Source organism: Acomys minous (genome assembly GCF_964271855.1).
Source record: "Acomys minous genome assembly, chromosome: 10".
Taxonomy (NCBI): domain Eukaryota; kingdom Metazoa; phylum Chordata; class Mammalia; order Rodentia; family Muridae; genus Acomys; species Acomys minous.
Window position 1 is genome coordinate 38,735,021 of NC_140491.1, and position 17,184 is coordinate 38,752,204.

The 17,184-nt window shown below is 39.2% G+C and overlaps 1 long non-coding RNA gene across 1 annotated transcript; it reads left to right on the forward strand.

The window, feature by feature from the left end:
- Positions 1-1,017: 1,017 nt before the first annotated feature.
- LOC311606205 lies at positions 1,018-15,744 on the forward strand. The gene is made up of 5 exons (XR_014782262.1): positions 1,018-1,458; positions 9,849-10,075; positions 11,483-11,788; positions 12,565-12,657; positions 15,575-15,744. It is a non-coding gene; the product is annotated as an uncharacterized lncRNA (long non-coding RNA).
- Positions 15,745-17,184: the final 1,440 nt, after the last annotated feature.

A 17,184-nucleotide genomic window follows, 5' to 3' on the forward strand; every position in this document is an offset into this window, starting at 1 on the left:
GTGTGGTGAGGAGCTTACCCGGGCACTTCCTTCTGTTTCTGTCTGTCAAAAGTGGGCTCCATGTCAAGGCGTCTTAGCATGCGGCACATGCTACACTGGCCTTCCACCCTAGGAAGGGGATTCTTTTGTTTCCAGAGCATTTCATATTATGGATCAACTCCAACCAGACCTTTCACCAGTATATGTGCTTGCTCTTTTTAAAAGGCTCACAACCTGCAGTCAGTGCAGTAAGTTTGAGTATAGCTACATTTTACCTCAGGTGAAAGACTATAGGAAGGTCTATAGGAAAGCTCTAGTTTTTGCTGGAGGGTTTTGCTTGATAATTCCCAGCTTTGGTTTTGTGATGGGATCCGTAAAAATAAATAAATAAATAAATAAATAAATAAATAAATAAAAATAAACAAAGAAAGAAAGAAAGAAAGAAAGAAAGAAAGAAAGAAAGAAAAAGGACATTTTCAGGAGGGACTTCTAATACGCTCAAGACTGATTAACTTCTCACTGAGTCATTATGTAGCTCTGCTAGGAGTAGAGCAGGCGCATGCACTCATGATGCTGCTGTGGTAACAGGATGAGGGTGAGCAACAGGTCCACAGGTGAAGCGAATCAGCAGCTTGATCTGCCTCTGCTCCTGTCAGTGGTGGTTGAAGAAGAGAGTGTCTGGTCAGGAGATGAAAACTAGTCAGTGAGAATATTAGAAAACACTGCAGTAGGTTTTGTTCTAGGATGAAGGCCTAATCTACCTTGCCACTGGGCTAGGGGTACTACTCCAGTTAACGCTGGGATTTGCCTGGTATCCACAGAACTGAATTGAAACTCCAAAGCCTTGTCAGATCTCGTATGCACAGAGGCAGCACTTTTGTTTTTGTTTTGTTTTGTTTTGTTTTGTTTTTGTAGCAGGATGTGTTGGCACATGCTTGTGATCCCAGTTCCCAAGAGGGTGGCAAGTTTGAGGGCAGCCTGACCTGTTGAATGAAACGCCGTCTCAAACAACAACCAAGCAAGCGACCAAGGACAGAGAAAGGAGAGCTAAAGGGAGAGGGTTGTTGAGAAAGCTAGCTTAGTCCTGGGCTCCTCTTGGGTTTTCCTAGTTCCCGAGGAGGTGTCGACGCTGGAGGAGTGCTGAACAGTCACTGTCTCTGCTATCCAGGGACACTAGAAATCTCCTCAGTGGTTATTTCCTTATGGAGAACTTTATGCAGCCTGAAGTCTGTCAGGAGACAACATTCTTCCCTCTACAGATACCTTATGCTCCAAATAATGAGCCCGTGGCCTGGAAAACCTGTTTTTGCTTTGAGCCTCTGTGTCCTTTTCGGCTAGAGCTGAGCGCAGGTGAATGGAATTCTCTGTTACAGATTTCTTTGGTCCCTGAACAAAGGAGCCAGTCATCCTCGGTTTGTTAGGAGAACTGAAGCGAAATCAAGTCTGGACAGAGTCTTGTCTTTCCTTGGTGCAGAGAAGGTAAGGCATGCTGGGAAAGTTTGGAAGAAATCGCCTTTAATAAAGCAAATAGCTTTAAAGAGGACAGGTGACCAAAATGTTATTTGAGTCACAGGTACCAGAAAGCAAAGGGGCAGCAGTTCTTTTGCTGGCTGTGGAAATCTTGGATGGAGTGATGCAGGGTAGTAGCTCATTTATTCCTTTCCTGGCAGAGCGGGACCATTGAGAGGGCTGGTGCAGGCCCTGGGCAGACCTGAGACTCGTTGCCACCTACGGATTGATGTCTTCTTTTGTTTCTTTCTAGTGGTTTGGCCCAGCTAGCTCAGCTTCTGTAGACTTCAGTCCAGTTGTTTTGCCCATTTCAGTGGAGTATCTGGTTCCTCGCTGGGGGAGTGTGTCAAAGAGGAGGTGAACAACATTCAGAATCTGGTTATGTGGAAAGGATTATCACATAGAAGAAAGGAATATTCTATAAGTCAGAGTCTCAAAGGTTATCACTAGAGCTGAGAGAGAAAGAGAGAGAAAGATTCGTTGGGTTCTTTGAGATGTCATCTACTCATATGTTATACTGACTTTGAGGAAGAGATCGGACCTAAGCAGCCAATTTTAGCATAGTGTCATCCCATAACTGCCAGGGACCCATGAGTGACTGTCCTGTGGGGATGAAGATGTGTCACTTAAAGTGATTTTATTGGCCTTAACTCTCCTTGGTGATTTAGGATATGGCAGAATACCAGGCACTTTTTCTTTTTCTGACTCACTCGTTGATCAGAACCGAGGGCTTTCTCACTGTCTTGCCTGTCCATTGCAAGACAGGGAAACCCCTTCTTCAGTGGTCCTCCTGTCTACAATGTATACAAGCAAGGAGATTGGGAGGTGAGAGGGTCACCCATCTGACCTCAGGGCCAGAAGTTTACTTTGGATTGTTTCATTTTTATTCTCTAAGACTTTCAAAGTGGTCTGTCAGGTATTATAGCTCAACAAAGCAGTCTACTCATGCTCATTTCTATTTTTGAAGGAATTCTCTCATGTCAGTCTTTACTACAGTTACAAAATAAGTTTAAAGTTTTGCTTTTTATGCCTTTTAAAAACATCAAAATGTCAGAGGTAGGACTTTTCTAATAGCCCTGCAATTTTCCTGTGACTTCATCTTGCTTGTCTTGATTGTTTATTTGTAGAACAGAATTACAGCCCAATTAACTTTTATTAGAAATGATCCAGATCTGGGTTTTAGGAGACATTGGCTGCTTTTATAGCTAGTGTCCCTTTGATTTTCTTACTGTGGAAAGATGGATGTGAGGATCTTTTCTGAGTCAGTTTATTTAGCTTCTAACCAGCAGGACTGAGCCTCTGAGCATCTCCTGATGTAAAGACATATATACCACAGAACTCTGGGTTCCAGACTCCAAAAAGAATTCTAAATTAGAGTATGGGGTGATGGCTAAATGAATAAATCTCAAAATCCTGAGTTCATTTTAAACCCAGGCACAGTTGTTCGCATGACAACAATTCCAGTGTGCCCTTACTAAGAGATAGGAGGTGGAGATTGAGACCTGGCAGCTTGCAGACCAGCTAGCCTTCCATGCTCAGTAGAGAAAACCAAAACTTCATCTCAAATAAGATGAAAAGTAGAGACCAGCATCCTAGGACGTATGTCTGGCAATAGTTTCTGTTGTCCTTTTGGTTTGTATGTTTGGTTGGTTCTGATGATGGTAGCAGGCATGCGTTTCATCTTTTGGAGAGGGCCTTAAATTCATTCAGAAAGTGTCTGGTTAACTCCTATGGTATGATATTTTTGTTACTGTTAGACTGGTGATAATGTCTTGTCAGGGTGGTGAATTAGAACTTGCAAATGTATGAACAGAACCTGGGGGAGCCATGAGAGGATGCCGTGAGAAAACTGAGGGATGATGCCAAAAGAAGAGTGGTATAGTGAGGACATAGATAATATTTCCAAAAAAAAAAAACCATATAAGAAAATTTCCTAAGCCTAGAGAAAGAGCTTTGCATCCAGGCATGAGTGATTGATTCCTCTACTTCAGCTTCCAGCCCCACATCTCTGATTCTCACATGGCCTCTTCTGTTGGTTAGACATTCCACTGAGTTTTCACTTGGCTTAAAGAGTTTTTCACTTCTTTCATACTTTCATTTTGGCTTTTCTTCAGCAATTTTGTCTCTATTAAAGCCAATTTTCATACCTTGGATTGATTTTATTTCAGTCAGCTCTATGTTTTCTTGTAACTTTTTGAGCTCTTTGAACATAGTTATAAGCATTGTTTTGAGTTCTTGGTCTGGAAGATCTTCTACATGTTTTTTCTCCAGATCATTGAGAACCACCACTTCTGAACTACCCCTCTCAGCCTATAGTCATTTTTCTTCCTTCCCTGAGACAGGGTATCTCTGTGTAGCCTTGGCTGTCTTGGACTCAGTTTGTAGACCAGGTTGGCCTTGAACTCAGAGCAATCCACTGCTTCTACTCCCTGAGTCCTGGGATTAAAGTTGTCTATCACTGCAGCAGGACTCAATCTTGAGTTTTAAAAATGGTCACTGATATTTTCTTCACTTCCCTGCCTGAGTCCTGTGTAGATAATTTGGACAAAGGAAAAATCTATTTGTCCTTCTTCAGTGTTTAATAGTCTCTGTTAAAAGGACAGAGTAACAGTGAAAGTCAAGGAGAGGCTATTTAATCAGTGTGAACAATTGGGGAAACAACTAGAGGTGACTTTGGCCTGAGACTTTTTTTTTTTTTTTGAGACAGGGTTTCTCTGTGTAGCTTTGACTTTGCTGGACTCGCTTTTGTAGACCAGGCTGGCCTTGAACTCACAGCGGTCTGCCTGCCTCTGCCTCCCAAGTGCTGGGATTAAAGGCGTGTGCCACCACCACCCAGCCTTTTAAAAATATTTTCAAAAAGTGAGATATATGTAATCATGCAGTGCTGGTAAAAAATGGTACCTCTTTGGTCCTTATCTTAATTCTGGTTCTACAAGATGGTCTCTGTTGCTTGAGGATAGAAATCAATTTTAAGAAAGGATTACATTGTTTTAGGGTACAATTTTTCCTATGGGTAATTGCCTTCCTCTGGGATGGGAGAATATTTATTCTGGGGATTAGAAGCACAGTACACTTCTGTACTTTTGATATATGCATATAAGTATATTTTGTACATAAATATAAGCAGTTTACAAGTATTTATTTTTATTTCTACTGTCTCTTTAAAAAACAGCAACAGGTTTTTCATGGTTCATATCTTAACCAAGCCTATACAAGATACAAATCTAAACATTTGGGGGAAATGGTCACTTTAAAAAAATCCCTTTTTTTCAAGGCTTACAAAGATAACTTAAGGTTTACACAAAATTGTAATGTGTTACATGAAATAAAAATAGTGTATTTGGGACAACTATTCATCTCTGTTCTTTTAGTTTTTAAATAAAGATAAAAGTTTTGGTAAAATATTTGTAAAGTTATTAACTTATTTTCCAAAACGGTAAACAAATGGCTCACACAGAGTAGTGTCAAAATACCAAAACTTTAATCTTAAACCTCATAAACCCTTATGAGAAAAAACACTTTTAAAAACTAAACCATTTCAAAGTATATGTTATGACTTAAATATTTAACAAATAATTAATTTAAATTATTTTTTTATTTTGAGATTGTAATATAATTACATCTTTTCCCCTTCTCCACTTATTTCCCTCCAAACACTTCCACATAATGGCCTTTTTTCATTAATAATTGGTGTGTGTTAAACAATATATGTATATGAATACACACACATACACACGTACATATTCCTAAGTACAGAAATACACCCTGTTCATTTTGTATAATGTCACTTGTATATGTGTTTTCAGGGCTGACCTTTTGTTATTGGGTAACCAATTGGTGTGTTCTTCTCTAGGGGAGACTCTTTCTCCTAATTCCAGCATTCTTTTGTTGCATATAGTTCCTTACATGGGGTTGAAGCCACATCCAGATTTCCTATCATTATTTCTTGAAGATACATTCTTTTTCCTAGCATATGTTTTGGTATCTTTGCTAAACATTAAGTGGCTAAAGTCACACATGGTTAAGTTTGGGTCTTTAATTTGGTTCTATTGGTCTACATGTCTGGTTTTGTGTCTGTACCATTTTGTTTTTATTACTATGTGTCTGCAGTGTATCTTGCGCTCCCAAATGGTGATTTTGATTGGTATTGCATTGAGTCTATAAATAAATTTTGGTAAAATGGTCATTTTGGTTATATTTGTTATACCACTCTAAGAGCATAAGATCTGTCTGTCTCTCTGTCTCTCTGTCGTCTCTCAGGTTAACTTCTTTGTAAAAGTTCATAGCCTGCTTGGTTAGCTTTATTCCTAGATGGTTTGTTTTATTTGAGAAGTTATTATGAATGTGAGCATACCCATGGTTCCTTTCTCTGTACATTTGTTTTTGGTCTATAGAAAAGGTATTGATTTGTGCAAGTTCATTCTGTATCCTGCCACTTTGCTGAATTTGATGATCATTTCCAGAAGTTTACCGGTTGAATTTTTGCGCCTCTAATGTATAATATGTGACCCACAAAAAAGGATAACTTGATTCCTCTTCCTATTTGTGTCCATGTTTTTCTTGCCTTGTTGCTCCAGTTACTGCTCCAAACACAGTAGTGAAAAGGAGTGTGGGGAGTGGACAGCCCTGTCTCATTTCTAATTTCAGTGGGATTGTTTCATTTTTTGCATTTAGGATGATGTTGGCTCTTAGTTTATCATATATAACTTTTATCATGTTGAGATACGTTCACTCTAGTCCTACTTTCTCTAGGACTTCAACTATAAAGCCATATTTGATTTTGTCAAATGCCTTTTTGCATCTATTGAGGTAACCATGAGAATTTTGTCTTTTGTTTCTATGATTTATTACATTTATTGACTTATGTGTGTTGAATCCTTCCTGCATTTTTTTTATATATAAAGCCAATTTGGTCATGGTGGATAATCTTTTTGGTGGGTTTCTATATTCTCCTTGCAAGTATTTTATTGGACGTTTTGAATCTATAGTCATCAGGGATATGGATCTGCATTTTTCTTTTTTTGTTGTGTCTTTATTTGGTTTGGTTTTAGTATTAGAGTGATCCTGGCTTCTTAGAAAAGAATTTTAGAGAGTTTCTTCTCATTCATTATTTCTTTTAAATAAACAGTTTAAGAAGGAATGGCTGTAGGTCCTTTTGAATGTAGGGTAGAAGTCCACTGTCAGTATGTCCTTCCCCATTAGTGCTAATCAGTGAGTCTTCTAATAGCATCTTTCCAAGCCATATTGTGTCTGTGTTTTTAAATATGTACCTACCACAAACTTTGAAGCTAAGAAAGAATTGTTAAGAGTTGCTTTCTTTAAAGAGTGGCTTAAAGGTGAAGTTCATGTGGCTCTGAATCTACCCCATCATTTCAGTTATATGTCAAAATGCAAGAAAAAAATCTGAAGACAAACAGTCATCATAAAGGCTGAAGCAGCATCTGTTTTTTTAAAAATGTAGCCTGTTGTACAAACTTGAATTTTCAACCTCTCCACTCCACAATCATGAAGGGCAAATCCTCCTGCAAGGCAGGAGGAGGTTGTACCTCAGCAGACCAACTGGTCAAGCTTGTTTCTGTGACCTCCTTTTGCTGTTCCTCTAACACTAGCTTGCCATGGCACCTTGCCCCAGCACATACTCTTTGGGTCACTACATTGTCTCCGTTCTCCACTATCTTCCTACAGAGATGGCTCTTTCCTGGAGGGTGCTGCATTTGTTATTACCTCAATTTTGTTTCCCTGATATTGTATAAATAATCTGCAATATCAGTAATTTGTCATTATTTTTGTTTTGCCAAATATATTTTTAGAATCAATTGTAAAGTCACAAATAAAAAGTATTTTTTATCATCTACAATATGAAAAATTCAAATATGTATACATTGTGGAGGAGCCAAATGTGTTGGTCAGTTCTGTGTTACTAAAACAAAATATCTGGGATTAACAACTTTAAAAGACCCACAATTTATATGTCACGGACTCTTAGCCTTAGAGGTTTGAAAGTGTTTGTCTATCGTTTGTTGATCCTCTCGCTTTTGAGACTTTCTTAAAGTAGAACACCATGGTGGGAACATGTGAAAGCCCCTTGTTTGTAGTGGACAGGAAAGAAACAAACAGGAATGGAGAAAAATTTGATATCCTAGAAACCTTAAAGGGTATAAAACCAATATCCAAGGATGTCCTGCCAAGCCATTGCTCTTAATGTTCCCAAGTCCCATGCCCCAAATGCCATCTCAACAAATGCTCCTTTGGGACCACTAACTATATCATATATCCAAATCAAGCTGGTAAATGTAAGGTTACCTTAATATGTTTATTGTTTGTGATGATAATACTTAAAGTTTACTCAGTAGTTTTGAAGACCATAACATTGCTATTAATTGGAGTTACCATGTAGTGTAACACAGTTCCCAAATTTATTTTTAGTAACTAAAGTTATATTCTCTGACAAACATGCTCCCATTCATCCCACTTCCATTTTTTTAAGAGTTTAACTTTTCTATAGTCTACACCTGAGGAAGATTAATTTGCCTCTAGAGTCTATTTAAGTATTAGAGTATGTACGCTGCAGGTTCTGACTTGCAGTTGACTCACAATATCTGTAGTGAGATTAGTAATCACATAGGAAAATACTGATTATAAATAAAAATGGGCAACCTAAAAGGCCATTACTTGATATAAGAAATGTATCTGTTACTTAACTGAATGAATATAAAACAAGAGGTCCAAGTTTACCCGCCACATAGCCAAAATGCCACTGCTCTTTCCTGCTTTGATGGAATTACTATGTTTTAGCCACCACAGGGGGCTACAGTGTTACATCTTGTGGATGGATGTAGATTTCTGGAAACCACTGAATAAACTCAATTGCTACTGTGTACACTATCTCAAAAAAAAAAAAAAAGAGGATGCTATCATTGATACTGTGACTTCTCTTGGGCTGCTTGTTTATTGACCTTTAAGCATTCAATCTGAATAAACATATTTACAAATGTTTATCCTGTGACCACAGACAGAGGATGACTCTCTTGGGCATAATATCCCTCCACATATTTAAACCCTGAGATCATGGGTTATGGGATAATGTTTGCACAGATACATACGTGAACTATGGGCAGATAGCTGGAATGCTTGGCATCGGTTTTCACATTCCACGGACATGCTCAGGTGTGCAATGACCTGCTCCGTTACAACAGTTTGAAATTGAATATTCTACTCAAACAATAACAAGTACAAGTTTCTAACACACTTGAAGTTTTCTCTAGACTCCCCAGTGCATTGCTTAATGTCAGGCTTTTCTCTCCGTAAAAAAAAAAAATGAAATAGGCGGAATCAGGGAGGGCTAAAGATGAGTGATCATGAAGTACTTTTTCCTGGGGCTATGTGTGAATGTCACTTGGAATTCAGGTGCTTGCTTGAAACTTGGCACCTCTGACTTGGAAGAGAAAGCCTGCTAGAAGAATGCTTGATTTACTCCATTCCAAAACCTGACAGCCAGCTAGTAAAGAAACAGCTTTGTTAATTATTAAATGAAGACGTTTTGAACAAGCTTGTTAATATGCACGCTGTGCATCCCAAGAACAGCATGCAAACATTTTGGTTATTGGCGATTATGAAAGTTTTGCTTACAGCTTTAATATCTCATGTAGTAACTGCTTTTTCACTGAACAGATGCTGAGCTAGCCCTTACAAGTTTTCCCTCATTGAATACTCATAGCAGCCCTATGACACAGATATTTGTATCTACATTAGAGAAGCTTATTGCCTTGTCTTTGTAAGCAAAAGCTCCAGAAAATTCTAGAGCTAGTACATGCTCTGGCTCTGATTGGCCAATATGGCAGTTAGGTGTCGTAGCCCATCCACACACTTACACCACACAGTGATAATGACCAGGAGAAAAAGTTGAAAAGTTAAAACTTATATTAGCACCAAAGTTCATACACATACAAGGGTGACCCTGCTGTCTTTTACTTCACTCCATTCATTGATCTGTCTCATGGGACCTGAGATGGTAAGAGTACACTAAAGTATACCCGTCAGTCAGTTTTTGGTGTTATTACAAAATACCCAAGGGAATCAATCTATGGGGAGGAATAATTTATTTTAATTTAAAGTTTCAGAATCTGGGCTCATAGTCACAGGCCCTTTTGCCTTTGGGCCTGGGATGAAACATAACATCATTTTGGGTAGTGTATGTGAACGGAATGGGTCTAGTTTTCTAATGGTGACTGAGGAGCAAATAGAGAGAGGGGAGAGGACCAGGGATCCAGTGTCTTCTCCTTGGACATGCTCTCGTGATGTGATTGGCTACCACTAGGCCCCACCTCCTAATAGTTTTTTTTTTTATCATCTCATGGTAGTGGCATGGGGCCTGTGAAGAACACTTGGAGTCTAACGAGCACCCTATAGTTGTATGTCCATGCAACCTGTGGATAAGCCAGAATGGGGTGTAACACTCCAGCTCTGGAGGAAAACCTAAGCTTCCAAGGACAGATGAAACTGGATCGATAGCAGCTCTGTTCCCTGGCCACACACGGAATCAATTGCTCATCCTTTCTTTCCCAAGAGCAATCTCTTCAAGTCAAAGGTAAGAAAAGTCGTTACTGGGCAAGGGAGATGGTTCAGTTGATAGAGTATTTATTGACACAAGTATGGGGACTAAAGCTCAGATCCCCAGATAAATGCTAGGCAGATATGGCAGATGCCAGCAATCTCAGCAGCTGGGAAACAGACAGGGGATCCCCAGAGCAAGCTGTCTTGATAGTTCAATTGGCATGCTCTTGGTTCCATTAGAGACCCTGCCTTAATAAACAAAGTGGAGAGTATTGTGAAAGACCTCACATATCTGACACACTTTTTATCAGCTTCTGGCCAATACATTAATAGTCACACACACATGTACCTGCACACACATGTGCATGTGCACTTATGAAAACATGCATATGCACAAGCACACACACCACACTCATGCAAAAAAGAAAAAAAATTTCTAGAAGACTGCTGAATCTATTTTATCTTTAACTAGTGACCCATATAAAGGAGACTACTGTAATTTAAAACTACTAATAGGTTAACTAGGGTTTCTAAGTAGAGTAATAAAAATATTTGGAATAGATAATTCACATGGTTGCTTAATATTATTAATGTGATTAATGGTACCAACTGACACAGAAATAACTGACCCAGGTGAGCTGGGTTCCAGCTCTCATGAGTCTCCGTCATGGTGATGACTTCAAGGACAGCCTGATCTACACAATAAGACACTCTCTCAAAAACAAAAACAAAAACAGACAAACAAAAAAACAACAAGGGAAAAAAGCCCACGCGCCAAATCTGAAATGATAATTTTTGCATTAACCATAATTACAGGTCATCAGTGAGGAAAGTGGGGGGTCTGAGTACAAGGACGTCACTCCAGCAAATGTTCTATTCCTCAAAAGACAGAAACACACAGTAGATGGAGTCCTTTAAAGTCAACCTGCTGTTCCCCCCATTTCTTTCTGAGCCCTTTTGTCTTTTGCATACAGGAGGGCTACTGATTTTTTTTTTAAGTTAACCTTGTATCCAGCCACTTTGCTGAAGGTGTTTATCAGCTGTAGGAGTTCTCTGGTAGATTTTTTGGGGGGTCACTTATGTATTCTATCGTATCATCTGCTAATAGAGATATGTTGATTTCTTCCTTTTCAATTTGTATTCCTTTGATCTCCCTTAGTTGTCTTATTGCTCTAGATAGTATTTCAAGAACTATATTAACCAGATATGGAGAGAGAGTCTGGAGACATGTCTTGTCTCTGATTTTGGTTAAATTGCTTTAAGTTTCTCTCCATTTAATTTGATGTTGGTTATAGGCTTGATGTATATTACCTTTTTAAATGTTTAGATATGTGCCTTGTATCCCTGATCTTTCTAAGACTTTTTAACATGAAGGGATGTTGGATTTTTTCAAATGTTCTCTTGTCATCTAAGGAGAGGATCATGTGGGTTTTTCTTTCAGTTTGTCTATATGGTGGATTATATTGATGGATTTCTGTATATTGAATCACCCCTGCATACCTGGGATGAAAGCCTGCTTGGTCATGGTGATCTTAAGTCCTAAGATCAATAACTAATAAATGGGACCTCATGATATTTTTAATGTGTTCTTGGATTCCGTTTGTATTTTACTGAGTATTTTTGCATCAATGTTCATAAGGGAAATTGGTCTGAAGTTCCTTTCAATCATGACCCCCTGCCAGGGCTGCCTTGCCTAGCCTCAGTGGAAGAAGATTTCCTTAGTCCTGATGTGACTTGATGTGCTGAGGTAGGTTGATAGGGGGAGTTCCCATTTTCTGAGGAGTAGGGGAGGGGGCATAGGGAAAAGAGGCAGGGGGAGGGAGGGACCAACCAGAGAGGAGGGAGGGTGCTACTATTGGGATGTAAAATGACATAAAAGAAAAATGAATAATAAAAAAAATAAAGTCAACCTGCACTAAACCTTCATAAAGACAGGGGAGTCTTTTCACCCCATGAGAATGCAGCAAGATCAGGCTCTGAAACAACAGAATTGATTCAGTATCCAACTTGTAAGAGGTAATGAATGTTGCAGAGCTAAGTAAAGAACCAAGGACACTATAATGAGTGTCCAGGATAGAGCTGCAACATCAGCACACATGAAGGGAAAGTGGACACCTGTACAGACTCTCTGAGGACAGCCAGACACCTATGGGGGAGCGTGAGGACAGCATCCATCTGAGAACGTGCTCAGGGGCTCTAAATATGCACCTATAGGTCAGGGTTCATGAATGACATTATTTTCCAGGTACTGTGCTTGAGCAACTAATAGCCATGGAAGAGCCTGGGGACCAACCTGAGGTCTCAGTTTCAGTGAATTTGGTTCTATTGTAGGCACCTGGGTTCTGGAACCAGTGAGAAGACTTGGCCTGAGGTGATCATCTAAAGGATTGTTTTAGGGACAATCAGGGGATACCAGGTAGTAGCCTTCTAGATATGGGGACTAATGTAGCATTTTTGAAAGAGGGTGGTCCCTGACATAAACAAATTAAAAGACTGCACTGAATTACATGTCTCTTTGATTAGGTCTTTATCCAGCACTTCCCTTCTGTCCGGAGATCATGGGAGGAGAGACGTGCCTTCACTTTGTGTGACTTCTTCCTGCAATCAATGTAAAAGGTACACGTTTTCAGCAGAAAGTTCTCTGCACTAGTATTAAACCTGTGTAGTAAAAACACAAAATGAATGAGAAAAACTAGCAAGGATTTAAGTATCAATATTTACGAGGGACAGTAAAGGTTAGCCAAGAGCAATGAGGTATAAGAAGCCCAGAAGCGAAGAACAGCAATCAAGTTAGCGTTGAGGAAGTTGTGCCCAGCCAAATCTTAACCCAGATAAACCCACAATTACCTGCTATAGTTCTTGAAACACTGAGCATGTAATTCATGGCATATATGTAATGAACATCTCCTCTGTGGGGTTTTTTCTTGTAATTTGTGTCTTTTGATAAATATATTTTTCTTCACACAGTCCAAGTTGTTAATTCCCTTTTCATGGCTACTGAGTTTTGTGTTCTCTTAAAGAAATCTCTGTGGGTTTAAATTGTTTTTAATAATGTCTCTTTGTCACTCTCTCTGTATCTCTTTCTCTTTCTCTGTCTCTCTGTCTGTCTTTGTCTGTCTCTGTCCCTCTCTCTGTGCCTCTCTCTGTCTCTCTGTCTCTGTCTCTAGCTCTGTCTGTCTATCTGTGCCTGTCTCTGTCTCTCTTTCTCTCTGTCTCTGTCTGTCTGTCTGTCTGTCTGTCTGTCTGTCTGTCTGTCTCTCTCTCTCTCTCTCTCTCTCTCTCTCTCTCTCTCTCTCTCTCTCTCTTTCTCTCTCTGTGTGTGTGTGTGTTCGTGTGTTTATAAGGGAAGTAACCTAAGATAGCATTTTCTCATAGGAGCCTACACTGTGTCCATTATGAGTCTCCATTATATGAGTCTATTTCTGGACTCTATCCATTATAGTGGCCAGTTTGTCTTTCTTTATACCATATAATGTGTTTGTATAATGTGTGTGCTCATGTGTGTACAGGAAAGAGGAAAAAACTTTGTTTTTTGAGCCAGAGTTTCTCATTGGCTGGTGCTTGCTGACTTGGGTAGGCAGGCTGGGTAGTGAACCCTAGGAACCTTCCTGGCTCTGCTTCCCCAACACAAGGCTGCTTATATGCAGGAGCCATCATTCTTGACCTTTTGTTTTGTTTTATTCAAGACAGGGTCTCACTGTGTAGCTATGGCTGTCCTGGAGCTGACTATGTAGACCAGGCTGCCTTCGAACTCACAAAGATCTGCCTGACTCTGCCTTCCAACTGGTGGAATTAAAGGTGTGCGCCACTCTGCGTACCTGTTGTTTTAATGTGGATTTGGAGGTGGGGAAGAAACCCAGGTCCTTGCATTTCTCTGGTAAATACTTTACCAAAAAAGTGACTATAGCCTCAGTGTCTATAGTTTTACAATAGGTCTCAACAACATTTTTTATGATTGTCTTATCTCATCCTTATTTTTTGTCTTTCCAGAGAAGTTTTTAGAATCAGTTTGTCAGCTTCAACATCATAAAAAAATCTGCTAGGAATTTCCCTGGGTGTTCAGATCCTCCAGAGGAAAATCAAGATATTTACAACCCTGTTCCTTTAGGACAATAAATAGGAAATATTTCCCTGTTTGTATGTTTTTTTTTTTATCATATGGCAACAAGGTTTTATAGTTTTCCCTCTACTGTGCTAGATTTATTTCTAGCAGTTGGCATTTTTAATGCTTTCTCAGATGATTTATTATTGTAATTATCATCTTCTTGCTATTACATAGAAATACAATTCCCTGTGCTCTTTCTAAGCAACCCCCATCCGTAGTTGGCTGAATCTATAAATGAGGAACCTGCATATATAGAGCTCCAAGTATAATGTGAGAAACGCAATCTCTGTTTTATATAGCTTAGGAGAAAGCCAAAACCAAGCCAAATCAACCCAAAACCTCTCAAATGGCTTTAGTGTAAGATGAGTGAGTTCAGTTTTGGCAAGAAGCTGAGCCTGGCTATTACCAATACCTTTCTCCCCAGTGCTTGCTTCATGTGGGAAAAATCATAGTGAGATTAGACTTCAAAATATTTAATTATTATTAATATATATGGCTGAGTGCACACATGTCGGAGGTCAGAGGACAACTTTATGCAGTAAGTTTTTTCCTTTCATTTCTTATGTTGCAGATATCAGATTTAGATGCTCAGGGTGGTGATACTGAGAGACCAGCATTTTAATGGCTGAGCCATCCTTCCAGCCCTAGTCTCTCTCTTTTTTAAACCTAGAAGTATTACTTTCCTGTTACCTTATTCCTATATTGCACAGTGACTTTTCAACAGGAATATTTAAATTGCTTATCAGAAGGCCTGAAACCTACCCTCTTCCCCCATGCCCCACATTGGGCTATCTGCCAGTGTCATTGGCTGGCACTTAGCAGGGACTTTTCCATTTAATATCGGGGTCTCTTCCCTGAACCTCCTCTGGATGCTCCATTCATTACTTTCAGGTGCTCATTTTATCTGTAGTCACAGTTGGGCTGACTAGATTTATTGCCACTCATGGGTTCCTCATTGGGAGAATTAGTATGCATTTTTTTCAATTTACATTTGGAAAGGATACCTTTCCGGCATAAAATGTTCCACCCATCCTGTCAAGGCTGGGTGTCAGACTAGGTACTAAGTGAGTATTCCTTTTTATTCCTTCTGACCTGATACTGTGAACTGTGCCGACAAAATTTTCTTGTTCCTTGTCTTCCTAATAGTTTTGTGACATCTGGTACTACCACTAGAAACTTCCAGAGCATCTAGAAGGGTCTTCCGTTGGTTTCTTTGACATTATTCTCCTTCCTTGAAGGATTTGCACTCCCAAGTTCCTTGTCCTCCTTTAGTGCTGATGTTTCTCAGGGCTCACTCCATATCCTCTACCTGGATGTTTTAATTCAAACCTAACATGGCTATTTTTTTCATTTTTTATTATGCTTCTTTTTAACATATACATTTATATTATTACACATGAATAATTTATTTTATTTTTTTCTTCACAGAAACAAAAAGTTTTGCTAAGAAAGCGTTGATGGCTGGGGAGATGGCTCAGTGGTTATGAACATTGTTTGTTCTAGCAGAGAACCAGAGAACCCGGGTTCGATCCCCGATGTCCGCATGGCTCCACACAAGGACCTGTAACCCCGGTTTCAGTGGATGCAATCTCTCAGAAATCCAGGCCAAAAAAAAAAAAAAAAAAAAAAAACCAATGTACAGAAAAGAAAGCATTGATAAGATTGAATGTTGGCATCTTTTAATTTAATAAGATAACAGACCCAGGTACTGATCATCAATTGTTGCTAATATCAAGAAATAGGTTGTAAACAGGTTATCTTTTGCTGGTTGTAGAAAAACATGTCTGGGTTTTCTATGAAATTTCTTGTTGAAAGCATAAACTTGAATTTTAGAAAATATATAGATGTAGCACTTAGTTAATAGGAACTACAAAGGCAGTGGATCATTTGGCACATTCAGCAAATACAGAATAAATACAATGTGTGGAAAACATAAACTTTAAATTGGCGAAGTGAAAGAGGGAGGAAAAGGGATGCAAGGAGGAAGAGAAGGAAGAAGCAATAAAATTATATTAGATGGAAATAGAAAAACGGGTTTTAAATGAACCTTAGCAGGCATTCTGGATGCTTCAATTCTGATTCAATTTAAAAAGCCATGCATAAGTCAATGGTGGAAATTCCACATAATAAGATATTTGCTAATAAATTTACATTATGGTATTATTACCATGATGACATGATGTGAGAATGACATTGAGAATATTCCTATAGTTTAAAATATTTATATTTTATTTTATGTGTAAGAGTCTTATGCCTACACGTATGTATGTGCACTGCATCTGTGCTTGGTGCCCATGAAAGCAGAAGGGGGTATTAGTCGGCTAGACTTGGAGTTACAGGAAGTTGTGAGCCATCATGGGGATACTGGAATTTAACTGGAGTCCTTTGTAAAAGCAGCAGATGCTTTAACTTCTGATACATTGCTCCAGCCTAGGTCTAGGGTCACATGGAGGATACTGATAAGATTAGGCTGACAATAAAATAATACTTTTTGAGTTTGTGTAATGCATACATACACACATGGGAATCTACTAGTTACTTTTATCTATGCGTTTATTTTTTATGTGCTCTGAATGTAAATATTTGATCTCCAGATCTAACAAACTGTATGTTAGGTGGAGAGGTAGCTATCTTTGGGAACTCCATCCCAGAGTTTCAAAATTCAGTTTTCTCTGTTCTCATGTCTCTCTTCTTTCTCTTCTGTTAATGGAACCACCATCTATTCAGTCAGCTCAGTAGCTCTCCCATCTTTCTTCCATCACCAACCATATCTCACAGCCTTCACATCCTGTGGACCCCTTCCATCACCTCTCTGGCCAACTGAGTCTTTTTTATTGCTCTTGTCACTGTGGACACTTAGCAACTGACAGTCACCAGAGCTCCTGCAGGAGCATCTGAACATTTCTGTTCTCTATCTTCAACATTCCCTCATCCTGGTTTTCCCACCAGGGATCCTTTGTATTCAATGAGGCTTTCTCCGTGTATTGCATATATGACATTCCATATGTGGCTTCTTCTTCCTGCCTTCCAGACATGCC